The sequence below is a fragment of the Ostrea edulis genome, chromosome 1, assembly GCF_947568905.1.
Source record: "Ostrea edulis chromosome 1, xbOstEdul1.1, whole genome shotgun sequence".
NCBI lineage: Eukaryota > Metazoa > Mollusca > Bivalvia > Ostreida > Ostreidae > Ostrea > Ostrea edulis.
The window spans coordinates 89795123-89801122 of record NC_079164.1 but is presented as its reverse complement, the minus strand read 5'-3'; positions in this window follow the sequence as shown (position 1 = coordinate 89801122).

Genomic DNA, 6000 nt, shown 5'->3' with positions numbered 1-6000 from the left:
AGTTTGAAGTTTCTCCTTCACAGCTGTTAACATTTTCGTGAGGAGCAAAGATAGGGGCTTGGTAGAGCACTTACTGGATCCAGCAATGCATCTTTGTTGTAAGGGTTTTTATGTAGTTTAGGAATCCAGTATAGGTACGGTAACTCATATTCATTCGACCCATTGACTGGAATATTAAATGTGTCTAAAACTGAAGCATGGTTTTGAAGAATTTCATCTTTTGAAAGAGCAGTTGGAGTATAAGTATGATTACCAAAAGTGGAATTAATGCGAAGTTCGTTTAAAATACAGTTGTAATAATGAGCCTTACAAACAAAGACAATGTTGTTACTAGCTTTGTCAGCTGGAACCAAAACATATTCCTCATGTAACCTATCGAATTCTTTTATCACTTCTGGTTTGCGAAAAACAGAAGGATAGATGGTACGTACTTTTGTTTTCATGTCTCTAATGCGGGATTTTAATATCCCTATTATGCTTTTAACCCATTCTGACAATGTATCAAGTTCTTCTTTTTTCATATTTAGCCCATCGTCTGGCATAATCTTCGACAGAACTCATAATAGAGATGAAGTTCTGTTGCCAATTAAAAGACCGAGGTTCTCTGTATTTAGAACCTTTAAGAATAAGTGATTTCATGTCCTCATTTTCAACTACACTGTATATCAACATCACCAGTAATGACATGTCCAGCTGGACTATAGTTGAAAGAAGATGAAGAACAAGAGCATGTTGGTGGATTACGTATAAGATGGTCTATATCTAAGCACTGCAAAGTTTGTTTATAATTAAAAAGTTTGGATGCAATAGTAGAAGTATAGCTGTAGGAAATACAGGGTGTAGACTTGAACTTGAAATAAGTTGGAATACACGACTGAACCCTTTTATGACGAAGAATGTTGCTTATGTTGACGGCATCTATTCCTTTGTTTGTAAATTTGAGCTTAAGGAACTGGCGGCATGATTTGGAAGGCGAATCGTGTCTTCTAGAAGTTGGAATTCAGTATAAGTATGATTATTCTACAAGGAATGTTTGGATTACCGAAGTACTAGCTGTACATTAATTCTTGAAATTGAATGCAGTTTGCCTATCTAACAATGCAGAATAGGGTGAATATAGAGTAGTGTGGATGAAATAAATCACATGTATACCGAAAAAATAACTGAAAACTTATAGACATTGTATGTAGAAAAATATTATGATCAGAAGAAAATATAAAAATTCCGTTTAGATTATTCAAGAAAATAATTGATTTGAGAGTTTTGGAATTCTAGTGGCAGAAGAGTGACAGTGCTACCAACATCAGTTCTGTCCTTCATTTACTGGGAACCCATCATGAATACTGTATAGGGAACCTCTGTCAACGATAATGAAATGAGGCATGTCCTTCTTAGCAGTAATGACACATATGCACACGATTTCCAATGTATTTGCAACTCTTGGTACTACTAGCAATCAGACTATCAGAGCTGAACAATGTAAACCTTGATCTACACTGATTATTATGTAGGATAGTTTGCCAATGACGTTCGTTTTTATTTGTTCAAAGTATTTCAGTAAGCATGCTTCCATCACAGACACTTGAGTTTACAAATAAAGTGCACCGCTGCATCAGGAAGTGGTCCTTAAAACAAGAGAGCAGATGACAAGTAGCTACAATCCTTTCAATATTCAGGCATATTTACATATCCACAAATATCATTAAAATGATTAAGTATTTTGTATTATATCTCAAACAACCATGATGAAATAAATGATGGCACTGACGTCTTGTAGTTAATTAATTTATCTCATACTTGACAGCTAGAGTATTTAAATCAATTTCAGAATTCTCTAGATTACCATGATGTATGTAATGGATCAACAAAGGACAAATAAAACGAGCTTTTTTTCCGTCTAACGTGTTAATGGTGAACATCAAAAACAACTGTTAGGAATGGAAAGTAGGTGATATAAACCATAGTTTTCTTTATTTACTGAAAAAGTGCTGTTTATGTATAATGTAATCAATCAAAAATAAGGCCCTGTAAAACTCGAACTCACAACCTACAGATCGCTGGACATACTTTAACCTTCGGAGCTAAACGACTAGGAAATGGATTGGAAAAATACAAAAATGTAATAATAGATAATATGTATTTTTCTAGCTATGTTTCGAAAAGAAGTCAGCCATTCTGATAATGTGTTATCCTTCCTTAATGAAATCCTTGGCATTTCATAAACCAATATCATTAGCAATGACAAATGTTTTATCATTTAAAAGAACACGTTATGACTATGAACAGTTATAAATCTCAAATCTTATAAAGAATACAAAATTACGAGTAGGACAAACACGGATCCCTGGGAACAACAAAGGTGGTATCAGGTGAAAGGAGGAATAACCATGCCATGTTGAATGATCACATCCGCCGTGAACCCTAAATCTTCATGAAATAATCGGAGTAATCCGAAGTCAAAATTCGTATGTAAAGAACGGCCTAACAATTGGTATGAAGCACGTCTGACAGCATTTGACCTAATGACAGTTTGTATTTGCAAATTAAATCATTTATAACGACCATATGCACATTTTGTTTTTCAAAATGCTGACTTTAAATGAGACTATTGAAACGACTGTATATTAAGTTATTTGTCAATAGGTTGTATCAATTTAGAAAATAACATGCGCAGAACATGCTCTAGCGGGTCTAAACAGTAGAGAGACATGAGCATCACATGCAGCTGATAATGGAGTATTGCAATATAAATATGGGAAGTTGACCACGACTGACGCGATTCGGATTGCCATAATTTTGAGTTATTAGTTTGCCGTTAACATCTATGTTTATTAAATATCCAAAGATGAATCAGATTTAGAAGATTTAGTTTCGTTTAGCATGAGTCCACTGAGATATATCGAATCGACATACGAATGAAAATGATAAATAGATAAAACGTCATCGATACATGCAAATGTCGAATTGAAAGTTCCCACTGGGATCCGGGTTGGAATACATAGGTCCTCAGTACCCATTGCTTGTCGTAAGAGGCGAATAAATAGGGCGGTCCTTCGGATGAGACCGCAAAAACCGAGGCACCGTGTCACATCAGGTGTGGCACGAAAAAGATCCCTCCCTGCTCAAGGTCCGTAAGCGCTGAGCATAGACCTAAATTTTGTAGCAATTCACCGGCAGTGGTGACATGTTCATATGAGTGAAAAATTCTCGAGGTGGGTTTTAAACAATAAGCAATCAATCAATCGAGTTGAAAACCACAGCAAGACATCTTTTCTTCTTGGTTAAAATCGTTTGAATAAATTCTGCCTTATAAGACAAAAACAAGTCAACTAATAAAAGAGCACAGTTCTTTCCCATGGAAATTCCAACAGACTGTTTAAAGAATTGATCACAAAAGACTGTGTAGATATTGTCAATGAGTAACTCCAGCATTTGTTTTATTTTAACTTCAGAGTATTTGTGTTTAGAATCAGAGTAGAGTTTAAAAACATAATTTTTGGATGACTGATCACTAGATTTAATTATACATGAAACATTCTTAATGACGAACAAGCTGTTTATGATATCAAAAAGCCTAGTCCAAAATGTTGAAAGGTCATACGTTTTGATGTTGGTGCTTTGGGGGAATTCTGTGATTTAAAATTTTCTAAAAGTCCTTTGGAATTCTTTTAGAATCCACATTTGATATACCTTACTTATAAATATGGTGTGGCACAATACATCGAAAGTTTCTCCTTCACAGCAATTAACATTTTGATGAAGAGCAAAAGTAAGGGCTTGGTAGAACACTTACTAGATTCAGCAGTTTATCTCTTTTTGTAAATACGCGAACAAAAGGCTAATAAAGCAAAGTTAAAATGGTAAAACATAAAATAAAGGCATAATATTACAGATTTGGGGTGCAATATTGCGAACAAAAGGCATAATAAAGCAACGTTAAAAGGGTAAAACGTAAAATAAAGGCGTAATATTACACTTTTAGATTTGAAAAATGTTTCACCCCAATCAACAAGTACAGAATGATGTACATTCAACGATATTTCGCACTTCTAAGGTACGTAGGAGAAATCTTCATTCCATCAAATATCATTTACGTATTTTAACTATAAATATTACAGATATAGGCAGATTGAATGGGAAATAGGAGGGTTTTTGTGGCCTTCTCTCTTTGCTAGCTCATTTTACATGTGTACTCATATTAAACATTATATTAATTGTTCAAATGAAAAACTAAATAAAATGAACAGTGAATAATCTCATAAATCCTATACAACATTTAGAGTAGGGCAATCGCGGACCTCTAGAAACATTATAGGTGGGATCAGGTGCCTATGAGTATCGGTCATGCCCGCCGTGTGCCAATATCAAAACTGTCTAGTCATCATATTTTTTTTATCATATCAGGGGAAATTTTTTTTTAAATCAAAATTCAATTTCTTAAAAACTGTTGATTAAATTTGTACCAACTTCTGTAAATAGAAAATACACATACACATATGTTAAGCCGTTCTTGGCACACTGATTTTGACTTCGGATAACTCCGTTTACCTGATCAGGATATGGGGCTCACGGCGGGTGTGACCGGTCAACAGGGGATGCTTACTCCTCCTAGGCACCTGATCCCACCTCTGGTATATCCAGGGGTCCGTGTTTGCCCAACTATCTATTTTGTATTGCTTGTAGGAGTTATGAGATTGATCACTGTTCGTTATCTTCACCTTGCATACATGTATATACTAATGATATGAAAAAGTGAAATTGAAAAAAAGTTTCAATGCAGCCATATATAAAAAACTTTATAAAAAATGTTGGTTTTAAAATTCCGGGTGGAAGAGTTATCTTTCCTAAAATAGCAAGATCCAAACAACCTGGTACTTTTACAATTTGCATATATTTTCGTCAAAAACCCATAAAATCTTCTTTCTCAGATAAGTGAGAAACGATACAGGAAGAAAAATATACAATGTTATTGTAAAAATAAACTTTTTGTACAGAATTTTAGTCCACACCTGGATTAATTTATGCATGCATTTGCATATGAGCAAAGCAGTATGATATGAAATACATGTGCTGTAAAGGAGTATAATATTGTCAACATAACAGGCCACAACAGTAGGATAAATATTTTCAAAAGAATTTAAGGAAATAGAAAAATATATGCAGGCAACAAATATCTAAAACAAAATAAAACAAAGACTACTTGATGGAAACTGCAATATTCTATTTTACAGCATTACTATTTATCTGATTTAGATGTTATGCCATTAAACTTGAATAACAGGATGTATTTACATTTAGCACTCTAATATGTCATGACATTCTCTCTTTCCTTTTAAAACATAAGCAGAATTAAAATCCGTATACATGCAAGTACAAAATATATCTTTCAAAATCAAAAACACTTTTTCACGTGCAAGTACTTTCAATAATAAGGATAAAGTGACAGACATACCCGTAGCATTATATATAACCCTTTCCTTACACGTGATACATGTATGTATATTTTTAAAATCCAATTAATTCAGTAATGATATTGATAATGAATTAGTGATAACCATTCGTTTATTCTATATAAACAATAAAAGGTTTACTTGAAATGCACGACATTATAAAATCATGTGAACTTACCTTCGTTTCTTAAACAGTCGCGGTAGCTCGGTGGTAGAGCGCTCGCTTCGTAACTTAGAAGTCGCATGTTCGAGCCCTGCTGATGGCATGATCTCGTTAAACATAAGATGTAAACTTTTAGTTAGTTCGATCTATTACTCCTTCACCAAATACTCGACCTTTAGATGCGAGAGTCACGGGTCTTTAGGATATGACCTTAGAAGCGGAGATCCTGTGTCACGGCAGACGTTGGCATGATAAAGAAACTTAGCACTAGGCCTATGGTACTTCACGTTTTCCCTGCGCTTCTAACGGTATCGCTTTGTTTATAAACAAGTTATTTTAGCGCTCGTATCTCCGTCAGATATCTTCCCTTCCATAAAGCGTTGAAAA